We start from the raw sequence: 13,631 nt of genomic DNA on the forward strand, positions 1-13,631 counted from the left end.
TTATACCTCGATTTACACGATTTTTGTTCCTGTCATGTTTGTTTTTGTAGCTTGTGTGTCTGTAATTATTTGAAGAGTGTCAGGCCCTGGCCCATGCTATTATGTCAGTAAAGTGGGACAAAAGGTTTCGTTCAATAAAGAGGATTCCAAGTCCATACCAGACATGGTGGATTTAAAAAAGTATTAATGTTCTTAGATTTAAAAAAGATTCATTAAAAAGCTTGTTTTTCCCTTTTTACACTTCTAATGGTACCCATTTGTAACAACCAAGGCCCATGCATGCGTTGCCCAAACGATACAGATAACTTATATAATGTGTGTGTGTGTGTGTGTGTGTGTGCGAGCGCGCACGGACGGCCCACTGACTTCCAAAAATGTCTTGCCAAGTTGCCAAGAGTTACAGCTCCAAAGCAACAATAACAAGTACCTCGCCACGGATGGATATCTCCTTATGCGAGGTTATTGTACATCCAGCAGACTATTTACGAACATTCGAACACAGAAATAGATATATTGACAGGATTTGTAATACATACCTATCAAATGAGCTGGACCCCCTCCCATAGAAAACCTAACTTCACCAGCACTCTACCAAAAAAATACACGTCATTCCCACCTACAGCATCTGCGCAGGATCTACATGTAGGAGACCATATAGCAATGGCCTACAGCAATGTTGACTCAATGAGCTTTCATCATGTCATGAAGCTCCTTGGTTGATTACAATACATTTCACCCATACTATAGTATGGGTGATATGTATTGTTTTCTCTCTTGTTTTTCCTTCTCCTCCTCCTGCTATTTTGTTAAATGGCAATTAGTTTCTCCTTGTTGATTGGCTGCTGGGATAATGCAATCACATTTGGGATTTGGATCAAACAGATGCAGGGTGGTTTGGATCGCATGGTGAATGGGGAAATTTGGAATGGGGAAGAATGGGTGAAATGTGCTGTATTTGCTCGTGAGCAAATGTTCAAGGCCTTAAATTCTAGTTGGACCGGAATTTGACCCTTACCTCAGCCAGACTGACAGCCATTGTCACTGGGACGCCACTATTCCAGCCGAGATCTCAAGATCTGGTCTTATTCAACCTCTCCAAAACACAGGTAAACCTTAGAGATATATTCAATTTGGAAGTATTGTGCGCACAACTTTGTGGGGGTCACCCAGTTACAGTATTTAGTGTTTAACATCTTTGCCCCAGACTAACTTTTCTTTCTACATAGTTAGGTGTATCCTGAAGAGCAGCAGTGCAGTTGTACCTGTCTCCAACAGATGAGACCTGACAAGAAACCACAAGTGACAGGAGTATCAGGTGAGAGAAATCCACATTCTTCACTTTTCTGCTGGTTATTCAGTGTTACTGTGTGTAACATCTTTGCTTCAAAGTTAACTAACTTTTCTTCCTACATTAGGTGTATCCCTGAAGAGCAGCAGTGCAGTTGTACCTGTCTCCAATTGATGAGACCTGATAAGATACCACAGGATACAGGAGTATCAGGTGAGAGAAATATACATTCTTAACTTTTTTTTAGTGTTTTACTTAGTGTTATGTATGCCTATTTGCTCCAGTCTAACTACTTTTACATAGTTAGGTGTATCCTGAAGAGTAGCAGTCAGAGGTGTGTCCTGAGAGATATGCAGGGATTCTTTTCATATTGGTGCATAACCACTTATTATGTTTTTAGTTAGGAGACTGTAGACTCCTGAAAACCATTCCAGACCAGTCTTTGAAAGTTTGAGTAAAATCAGGGTTTCAATGTTGAGAATAAGATTGAATGTGGTTTATAATTTTAGCAGCATTCTACATGTAACTGTCATAAATTTGCATGTTGTGTGACATAATTTTTTGTAAGGCCAATAGCTGTTTTCAATCCACTGACTTTTGTTCCTTTGTCTTCAAGATGCGGTTCCTTTGTCTTCAAGATGCGGACCCGGAGACTAGACTAAGACGGAGGAAAAACCAGACCTCTATCGGCCGAGCTGTGTGAAAGAAGATGGGGAGGTGTGAGTATGTTTTCTTTATTAACACATTCAGGTGCACACACTTGCACGCACATTTCTCTCTTTTGCCCAGTTCTGCATGTCATTTTTCCATGAGGAGCCATTAAACGTTTTATCCTAGCCAGCCATCTAAATTCCACAATAAGCATCACTAAAAAATTCTTTTAATATCGTGTAGATAAATGTGCCAAATTGCCCCAAAATTGTCGCTTTGGACCTTACACTTAAATTGCCCGAACATGTACATGTAGTCAATTTAAACTTTCCTGCCCTCCCCCCCAAAAAATTACTAATATCTTAGCCAGCAGCTACATTGTTATCCTGAATTAATGTTAAATGTCACTGAAAAATTCTTCATACTGTATAGTTTAATATGCCAAATGGCCCCAAAATTATTGCTAGGACCTTATTAATGTAATAAAATCTCCAAACACGTTTTCCTGCCAAAGAACTTAGTATCTTAGCCGCCACTTAAAATCCATGTTACTAAAAATTCATATTGTGTTGTTGAATTAGCAAAATTGCCCCCAAATTGCTTGGACATTTACTCTTAAAATCCCCTGCCAAAAACTAAATGTAGCCGGCCGCTTAAAATCCACTAAAAATTCTTCATATTGTGTAGTTGCATGAGCCAAATTGCCCCCAAAATGCCCAAAATAATAGAATCTCCAAATACGTTTTGCTGCCAAAAAACTTAGTATCCTAACCGGCTACTTAAAATCCATGTCCCTAAACCATTCTTAGCTGGCCATTTTAATTCTATATCACTAAAAGTAAAACATTCTTTGTATTGTGTAGTTGAATGAGCCAAATTGCCCCAACATGAAATATTGTCCCTTGGACCTTTACACTTAAAACCTCCAAACACTTTTTCCCCACCCAAAAACTATTAATAATTAGCCGGCTGCTTTAATTGTACGTCACTGAAAATTCTTTCTATCGTGTAGTTGTGAATGTGCCAAATTGCCCCCAAATTGCTTGGACCTTTACATTTATCAATATAATAAAATCTCCTGGCAAAAAACTTAGTATCTTAGCCAGCTCCTTAAAATCCATGTCCCTAAGACATTCTTAGCTGACCGTTTTAATTCTCTAAAAGTAAAAACATTCTTCGTATTGTGTAGTTGAATGAGCCAAATTTCCCCAAAATTGCCCGTTGGACCTTTACACTTAAAATCTCCAAACACTTTTCCCTGGCCAAAAAACCGGCCGCTTTAATTGTACGTCACTGAAAATTCTTTGTATTGTGTAGTTGAATGTGCCAAATTGCCCCAAAATTGTCGCTTGGACCTTTACACTTAATAAAATCTCTGAACACATTTTCCTGCCAAAATCTTAGTATCATAGCCAGCCCCCTTAAAATCCACGTCACTGAAAAATTCGTTTTGTGTAGTTGAATGAGCCAAATTGCCCCAACTCTTGGACTTTTACACTTAAAATCTCCCAACATGTTTTCCCGCCTGAAAAACTACCTTAGCCGGCCACTTTAATTGTATGTCACTGAAAATCTTTGTTACGTGTAGTTGAATGTGCCAAATTGCCCCAAAATTGTTGCTTGGACCTTTACATTTAAAATCTCCTGCCAAAAAACTTAGTATTGTACCCGGCCGCTTAAAATTCACATCACTAAACAATTCTTAAAATTGTGTAGTTGCATGAGCCAGATTGCCCCCAAATTGTCGCTTGGACCTCTACACTTAATAAAATCTCCGAACACATTTAAAATTTTCCTGCCAAAAACTTAGTACTTAGCCAGCCCCTTAAAATCCACGTCACTGAAAAATTTGTTTTGTGTAGTTAAATGTGCCCAAAATTTGTTGCTTGGACTGTCACACTGTTCCCGCCAAAACTGATTAGGACCCTCACCTGTCTAATTAATTGGATTAAAATTTTCCCGCCAAAAAACTTAGTATATACACCACTCCAACCTTGAACTTGTGCCCCCCTCCCCACTCTTCCTGCCCACCTCCCACACTTCTTCCTTCACTCAGAGTATGTTAGTTACACTGTTCTCTCGACTTCTTCACACATGTAGTCACCACACTCTGCTACACAAACACTCGAGTGCAGTTTTTCCACCACTTTGACTTAGGAATAAATCTCTTGCTCTCCTGGTCGGTCAATTGCACTGGTATACTGATGTGTCGAAGCATCAATGTCTCCGGAAAGACATCCCTCGGGGAGTACACTTAGTGCATTGACCGACCAGGAGAGCGAGAGATTTATTCCTAAGTCAAAGTGGTGGAAAAACTGCACTCGAGTGTTTGTGTAGCAGAGTGTGGTGACTACATGTGTGAAGAAGTCGAGAGAACAGTGTAACTAACATACTCTGAGTGAAGGAAGAAGTGTGGGAGGTGGGCAGGAAGAGTGGGGAGGGGGGCACACAAGTTCAAGGTTAGAGTGGTGTATATACTAAGTTTTTTGGCGGGAAAATTTTAATCTAATTAATTAGACAGGTGAGGGTGCCATTACTTTGAGGGGGGGGGCGAAAATTTGCATGAAAAAATCAGCACAAACCTACACCAACACTGTTCAGGAGTGATTACTTGTTTGGAGAATTAAAGTTTAAACAGCCAAAGCAGTAATTTGTGGGCAAAATCTGGCATCCAAAAACACAAGGTGAATTTTGTGAGGGTAATTTTTTGGCTGGAAAATTTCACTCCGTCAAGTGTTTGGGTAGGTCGGTCTGATTACATGTAGGAAGGTGAGTGTGACATACTGTGCGAGTCAGAACTTAAAGGGACACAAGAGGTTCAATAAAATCTGTCATTATGTCATGCATGGTACATGTATGTCTGAAAAGTGATTTCTACACTGTCTTAGTTCGCTAGTCCATCGTAGTTCAGAGCGCTGCCGGCCGTTCGAAGTCGAGGATAGCGTTCACAAAGTGGTCGCCGCCATACCTTCGCATTGACATAATCGCAAAGTTCTTAAGTACCAGGTCAACGTTCAAGCATAGTTCTCACTAGGCTGTTTGAGCGTAGGAGCCCCCTACACTGTGTTTAAACCAGCGTAGGGGTGGTTTTTGGGGGCAGAAGCTTCATAGCTATAACAGAGGGAAAACAAAATCTGTCCCCCAATAAACAATAAATAGTGTCTTCAGTGGTTAATGTGAGTTACAAAATTTTGGGGGGAGAATATCAGGCCCATGTTTTGGAGACTTGGTGCGTGACTCGCGCCGCAGAAAGTTGCCCTTCTATACCTGACCCCTACGCTGTGAAAAAATCCTGGTGAGAACCCTGGTTCAACTATATATATCCATTCTTGGTGCTTCTCATCCGATGGTGGAAAGCAGTGAAAGTTAATCGGCTTATCTTTGCTATTCAGAATTTCCAACTGTTGTTATTGAACACTGGACAAAGCAGCATGATGGAGAAGGAGATAGTAACAACAAGACAGAGAAAGTACCGAGATCGAATTGCATCGAATGTGCGACGTTGACGTAGTTCTTAATAACTACACGATTATGTCATTGCAAAGGTATGGCGGCAGCCTTTGTAAACGCTAGGCGCTGTCCCCAAATTCAAACGACCGGCAGCGCTCTTAAGTACGATGGACTAGCGAACTAAGTGTAGAAATCACTTTTCAGACATACCATGCATAAGGCCACACCAATTTAATTTGTTGGTTCTCGGATTTTTTTTTTTTTTTTAAAATATGAAGCGACAGGGCGAAAAAATAAACAGGTTTAGGCATCCTCTTATAGCCCCAAATGGTACGATAGGAACCATTAAGTCAACACAAAAGGATGGGTGTTAACTTTAACTTAAAGTTAAACAATGAATTTTGAACTTTTAATCAAACCACTGTATTGATAAATGGAACAACTGCAAAAACTGTCACAACTATGAAAAAACGGACTTTCCTCAACTGTTGAAGGAAAAATGACCATTTTTGAGTAGATTCAGAACCAGAATCTTTTTGTTTTTTGGCAAATCAGAAAAAAATGAAGAGGCGCATCCGAGAACCACCAAATTAAATTGGTGTGGCCTAACATGATGACAGATTTTATCGAACTTCTTGTGTCCCTTTAAACACATACAGAAAGAGAGGAATTGTGTTTTGTCATGCAGTGATCAGGAATCAGCAAAACAAAACTACACCTATTTTTTACTCATTGTTCTTCAAGTTCTAAACTTCTTTTCATGATTAAAGATAAACTACCTAGCTAACTTCTGTGACTTAAATGTGGGCTACATTTCACGTAGAAGTAGAACCTTTAACTTTTTTTTCAATAGAGATAGGCCGGTATAGAAGATTACCTGTATATAAAAGAATTTGTAAGTATTGAATTGCAAAAGCTGTGGAAAACGAAATACACTTTATCTGGAACTGTTCATTGCATAAAAACACTCCAAATGAAATGTCTTTTGAAACTTCTACAATTTATTCCAATTTTTTTAAACATCTCTTCTTTTTTTCTTCTTTTAACTAACCCCAAACTCACAAATTTTGGAAAAAGTGGGACATTACGTCTTCCATGGTTTACAAAATAGAACTTAGAAGTCAAACCCTTCAGACATAGTTTTAGACATACATGTAGCTATAATTTTAGAAAATTACCTCTTGTTATTATGTACATGTTAAAGTTATTAAGTACTCTGTTTCAATATCCTTTTATCTTTGTTATTTGCAATTAGCCTTTGTGCAGGAATTTGCAATAAACTTATCATTAATGTGTCAACCTGTCTGTCTATGGTATTCTTAGTTACACTTTCTATATTGAATTCCGAAACTTAAATGCAGGCTTACATTTTTAGTAGAAAGCTTACTCTGAGTATTAACATGATACAATGTATACACCTCTCACTGTACTCTTTTTTCAGATTCAAGCTCAGAAGAGGAGCAGTAAGATCTGTAATTAGGTTTTGTTTTATACGGTGCACCCCAAAAAATTTTTTTGCATCTAATTTTTTAGGTTGGGTACCGGTGCACCAGTGCACCTTTTCCCAAACATGAATTTCAAGCCCGTTACCTATTAGATATATTACCTAAGAAATGACTACAGTTGAACTGTAAGCCACTTGAAAGAATGTACAATGTAATGTTCTTGAATGTTTCAGAATGTACTCTGATGTCCCGATTAAACGTACCGGTACGTTTATTTTTTTCGGCCCGAACGTCCACCCGGTACACTCTTATTAGGGACGGTACGTTTATTAATTTTTGGGAAAAAAATTGTCCATACGTACCGCACCATCAGCAAGTGGCCAGCGGCCGCAAAATTCGGCAACACGTCACAGATAAATATTTGGTCCATGATAGCGGCATTTCCCATGAATATAATGTATATTATTTATTTTTCGCCTGCTGTCCATTTTTAAGTCCCAAAACGTCTGAAAAAGCAAAAATTTGCCCACAAACCCGAAGGGGAAGGCGAGTAGCTAATCGACGTATTTAGCACATGGCGGCCGCAAGTCCTTGTCAAAATCGGCAACGCGGCAGAAAAATGCGTGGTCCATTTTAGCGATATTTACCATGAAAAAAACGTATGTGGTTTATTTTCCCTCTGGTGTTAGTTTTTAGGTCCCGAAACCCCTAAAAAAAGTAGAAATTTGCCCACAAGACGGACGGCCAACGTGGGGAGGGCGCCTAGCGCCTGAGCAGCATGACCCGTAAAAAGTCAAAGGTCATAGGGCACCCATATTGCGCAATCACCGTAAAAGCGCCGATTTAGCTAATTTTAGGGCGTTTAAAATTGATACAATCACATTATCGATTTTTAAAAAAACAATGAGATGGAAACCAATCAAAATTTTATGCTGAATAATATTTTTTTCTTCAAAAGTTTTTTTCTTCAGAAGTTTTTCTTCTTCAGAATCCAGACTTTGACCAGACTAGACAATGTACCATACCAAATAATTATTAAAAAAATGTTGAAATGGATTTTGTTGTACATATACTCATTAAACCCCTATATTTGTACTTAATTGGGCTTGATTTTCTATCTCTTAAGTTAGTCAGATTTTCAACTCAAGTTGCAGGAGAAGGCTTAGCAAAGTGCATTTCAGAAGTGTAAAATGCAATAGCTTCTCCTACGGATTTTGTATTTCCCCAAAACAAGTACAATATTTATACTCATTAATTAAAGTGATATATACTCACTAATTAAATGTAACAGTGAAAGATTTGCTCATATATTGGTATTGAAATAAAGAGCACATTTTAGTATCATGGACACGCAGTTCACCTGTCAATTTGGTCATTTTCCGGGGGGTACGTTTATTCCGGAGGGTATGTTTATTAGACTTTGAAGATTTGTCCAGGGGGTATGTTTATTCCGGGGGGTATGTTTATTAGGGACACGAGAGTAATCTTTTGCCGAGACCATAAAGTGTAGGGGAAGGAGATCCAACTCACTGTAACTCAAGATCTCTCTACAGTTTTGTTTATTGTTAAACTACATGTACCTAAACTGTCTATAAGTATTACATAATTAATGTTTAAAGTGAAGCTTCCCTTAATTTAACTGTCTTTAACCCTTGCATTAATAAACAGAATGCACTTTTCTTTTGCTGATTCCTTATTACTCAATTCCTCTCTTCCAAATATCACACACAGCTTACCTGTAGTACATTCACTCTACAGAAAGAAAGCACAACATTGCCTTTTGAATTTTCTGTAAGGAAATAGGACATATTTCCAACAATCATTATGCGACCAAAGTATTTTCCCTAAAATCCACTCCATCGGGGACAAAATTGTACTTATTTAATATTACAATGTATTGTGTGCATCAGTCACAATATTAATATTGATCCTACTATTTAAAATCTTCGTGGAATATCTTGTGTTTTTGTAAATTAGGCCATGTTGATTTGATTATATGGATGACATTCACGTGTGCAAGAATTTTCATCTGTTTCCAAAAAAAAAAAGAGTTTTCGACAATACTGTAAATCATACAAAATGAGCGAAGATATGTTGTATGTTGCAAAAAAAAAGTATTGGAAAACAATACTAATGTCATAGAATCAATTCAGGAAAAGAAGAAAATGTGAAGAGATGAAAATAAAGAGTACGCCAAAAAGCAGTTACTCAAGCAACTGGTTATGATTTTGGAATTTCCTGGATGTCTAACCTTCATCATCAAAAATAAAGGGTCTATTATTCACCATACCATACTCTGTGTTTTTAGTCATTTGTTCAACCATTATGCAACTTTTTTTTTGCCAAACATTTTATAATTTGCACGCTCGCGTCAGTTTTGGGGTCCCAGAGGATGTCATCCATATAAAATAATCTAATCAACATGATAAACATTTTTAAAAATTGCTTTTTTGTTGTTGTGTTTCACCTATATTCCAGAAATGGTTTTTAAAATGGGTGGATGTGGATCATGATGAAGAGAATATCAGGGAAAACAGGTTGGTCACAAATGCTTCTGAAAACATATCCCATTGCTATACAGAATGAAACAACAGACAATATTGCAAGTGCTCTCTTCAATAGGAAAATGTACTGTGTTCTCCAGCATATCTAGCAGCAATTAAATATTAGTCACAACCTTAAACTAGATATTAGTAAAATGTGAACTCTTTCAGAAATGACAACAAAATAGAGAAGGAAGGGCTTAGTTTTCGAATGGTACATGTATTAGGAACTAAAAATTCAGAGGATCGCAAACATGCCCCTTCTCAACATCTTTCATTGTCATTTTTAGAGGTCTGCATGAGAGGTCCCGATCACGCTTTGCGCTAAATTCAACAAGCCAGCGACCACGATTTACTCTTCATTCGTGCTGTTAAATCAGAGTTGTTCCGCTTTGAATTATGCAAAATTGAAATGAAAACGCGCAAAATTATGCAAAGCATGGACACTTCACTTTTACTGGCTGGATGTTTTACACATTATAAATTATTATTATAATGCAAAGATTACGTTTAACATTATAGAACGACCGGGCTTCGCGTCATGCAAAACTTAAACAACCAATTACGCATTGCAGCATGCAGACCCCATTTTTGAAAGAGTTCTATAAAGAAAAGTAAACTCACAGTCAAGTCCGATGTTCTCTTGTCTTGTGGCTGATGACAGGTCCCTCAGAAACACAGGCAGGTCCTCCTGGAATATAGACAGGAACACAGGCAGGTCCTCCAGGAATGTGAACGTACAGGTACACAGGATAGCTGACAGGTACAGCACACACAGGAGCATGGACAGGAACACAGTATCAGCTTCCCAAACCTAGGGTGTAAAAGAAATACACATTCAGACCAAATCACATACCAAATTTACACACTAAAAGTACATCAATGCACTGTGAACATACACATCATTACTTAAAATGCATCATGGAACAAATGTCATATTTACAACATTAGTTACAGTTTAAATTATTTAACATTCAGTCAAATGTAAACAGGGACCAGGGCTCGAAATTCATTTTTGGGGATAGGTGCACCCAACCTAAAAAATTAGGTGCACAAAAAATATTTCGGGTTCACAACTACAAAATGAAATAAGTAGAATGTCACCAAAAACTAATTATGTTTTATTTCTAAAAAGGAAAGTACTAGAATAACAATAATGTTATTATTTTTCTGACACTTGTTAGATGTTAAGAATTTTCTGTATACTACTATACATTTAACATCTTTAACGTTACATACATAAGCCTACGAAATATTTGGGTGCACTGGTACACCCATAGAAAATAATTGGGTGCACAGCTCCCAATTTGGGTGCACTAAGGTGCACATGCACATTTCGAGCCCTGAGGGATCGGAGTATCATGACCAAACAACAATCACATAAAAATTCATCTCACATAACATATCACATCAAAACAATCCATATGACAAGTTAACACACATGTTGACAGAACATTGAGCTACAAAAAGAAATACTATCATCCAACTAATATGCAGCATCTGAAGCAGGCATGAAAATTGAAATACAATGTACCACAGTCTAAAACAGTAACAACACATGAAACGCATTTCAAACACAACAACTATCAAACACAAGTCATTTTGAGATAACATTATAGGAAAACAACAGAGTTTGACAACATTCTGAATTCCTGTAAAAAGCAAATGTATTAAAATCAAAGAGGCTGTAAATACATGCAGCATCGCAACAACAAAAAACTGTTGAACACTGAAAAATTATTGTTATACAGGTAAGGAGTTGGGTGAAAGAAAAATTCCAGTTCAAAAAAGAAACCCCGATATGAAAGTCTTAAAAAATGCGCCAAAAATAACCCAAAACCCAAACCTCTGCTTGGAGAGTAGTCACAAAGCGCTATTAGCATATTTTAATTTATGCGCCCTCGTGTATGCCACACCACATGGTCAAGAACTCGGTCATATTTCTGTGTTGTTACGGCGTCTTTCCGGGCAAGACTGTTCCAAAGTGGTCACAAGGATACAGAGAACAAAGTTACGCACTACTCACCAGCTAAAACAGACGTTTTTCGTCTTCCAGGGACGAAGTTTTAGGACAAGTTTCTCCCGCTCCATGTTCAGCCGCCATCTTGGAACTTCTGAGTGCGCATGGCCTCATGGGAAGTTCCCACCTGTTAGTCCTCAGCCAATAATTTGAATAATTATAAGGCCAAAGCAAATTTTTCTTATGGATGACATCAACGCGCGCATTACTTTTTGCCTGTGTTTTGGAGAAAAAAAAAGATTGTTGCCCTCTGACAGTGGTGACAAATGTTAAAAATTGGCAAAGATTAGCCTCTACCAGGCACCGCAGATGGCTGAGAAAATGGTAGAAATTGGCGGAAATAAAGGGATAGTATACCAGAGAAGATCCCGGGCCATAGAAGATACAATTTGCGACCCAAGGAGCCTGTGCGGGGTCGCTAGCTTCTAAAGATATCAAATTAATCCCCCTATTATTCGTACAAACAAACTAGACCTTACCTTAGACCTTAGTTCCTCCTGTATCTGATGGCACATCAGGCAGCAAGCTTCAACTTCCTTTTGTCTGCAGCTACTGTCTCAGCCTCCTACCAGGGGATGTTTGCCCTTCTCAGATCTTCTTAAGGTCCTCCTCCTAGGAGAAAGAGACTAGATCAGGTTGCAAATTGGAGCTTCTATATGGCCCTGGATCTTCTCTGGTATACTATCCCTTTATTTCGGCCAATTTCTACTATTTTTCCAGCAATCCGCGGTGCCTGGTAGAGGCTAGGCTAAGATGTCTGTTGCCATGCAAGAACGTGGATGGCAGATAAATATGAAGAGGGGAGACAATACAAGGCTCTGATTTAATGTTTTGTCTTTTACTTTGATGCTGCAATGTTTTTCATTCCCTTACGTATGCGATAGTGGCTAGCTGTGTATATGTGATGTTCTCACTGAATCAAAACCAATGTTGTACGATGATTGAAAACATTTTTCAAAGTTATACTATAGTGGCTGTCAAGTTATACTATCATGAAAGTTCATATGTGTTGGTAGTTACATGTTTGAAGTTAAAACTTTTGGTCCAACATTGTCTACCAGATACCTTTGATCCAGTGTTGACGTCGCACTTCAAAGAAGCCACATGACAAGCCTCACTGGGTCAGTGTACTGAGGAAGACCAGAGTGACTGGTCGAAAGCTCTAGGTGAATTTTTGGGTTGGACCAAAAGTTTAAACTTCAAACATTCTTCAAAGTTGTTTCAGTGAGAAATGAATGTTGTAATAGTTGGCAGCTCAATATTGGTATCATTTCTTGTTTAACAAGCTTTATGAATATGATCTCAAAATTTGAAAATGTAGGAATCTTGAAAGAAAACAGATATATAGAAGTTAGTTTGCTATGTCGTTTTCTCTGAAATAGAACAACTAGCTTTCTTTCTGACCTACAGTGTATCAGTAGATCAAATTTTACACCTCAACAAAATTTTACAGCATCATATATTAATATACCGTAACAGGAGAAAAAAAACATGAACAAAGATTTTCAAAGACCTTTTATTGCGAAGAAAGATGTACAGATATCCCTACCACCTTTCTGAATAACTTAGTATGAAGTTTCATAAAGTAAAAAATACATCTATATTGCAGGGGTGTTGTTGCACAGAATTCACTTCAATAGAGTGTAAAAATGTTACCATTGATACTGAAACAAGAGTTTTGTATTCTATGTTGAGAACCAGTACTAGTCGTTTAATGTTTCCATGTGACATACTAAATTGTAGACTAGAAAAGTTGTTACTTGGGTTACATGCATACAGTATAGGAAACTACACAACATTCATACTATACAATAAGTTCTGATATTGTTGCATTGTGAAACAGGTTTAAAGGTATCCAATGTGATTTCAGGGCAGCAAAACTGGAAATATTGTAAATAAGGCAATCATTGGAATCAGCATTTCATACTTTTGGGCTTTTAAAACTGCAGAAACAAGCCCCAAGATGAGTCCTTTATTTTCCAGGTGGTACCCTAAAAATTAGCCCAGGGCCCTTTCAGTAACCATTTTTCATTAGAATTTTGGGTATTTTTGCTCCATGAGGGCCAATATACATTATAGGACTGTATGGTTTCAACTCAGCATGTAGATAAATGACTAGAATATTGGCTTTGAAAAATTGGGTTTCCAAGCCCTGAAAACTGCACTGGATGACTTTAAGACATGAAGACAGTAACATTTTTTGTAGAGGATTGATACATAAGACTCTAGCAGCA

This window comes from Branchiostoma belcheri, unplaced genomic scaffold (genome assembly GCF_001625305.1).
Source record: "Branchiostoma belcheri isolate BF01 breed outbred unplaced genomic scaffold, Haploidv18h27 scaffold18, whole genome shotgun sequence".
In the NCBI taxonomy this organism is placed as follows: domain Eukaryota; kingdom Metazoa; phylum Chordata; class Leptocardii; order Amphioxiformes; family Branchiostomatidae; genus Branchiostoma; species Branchiostoma belcheri.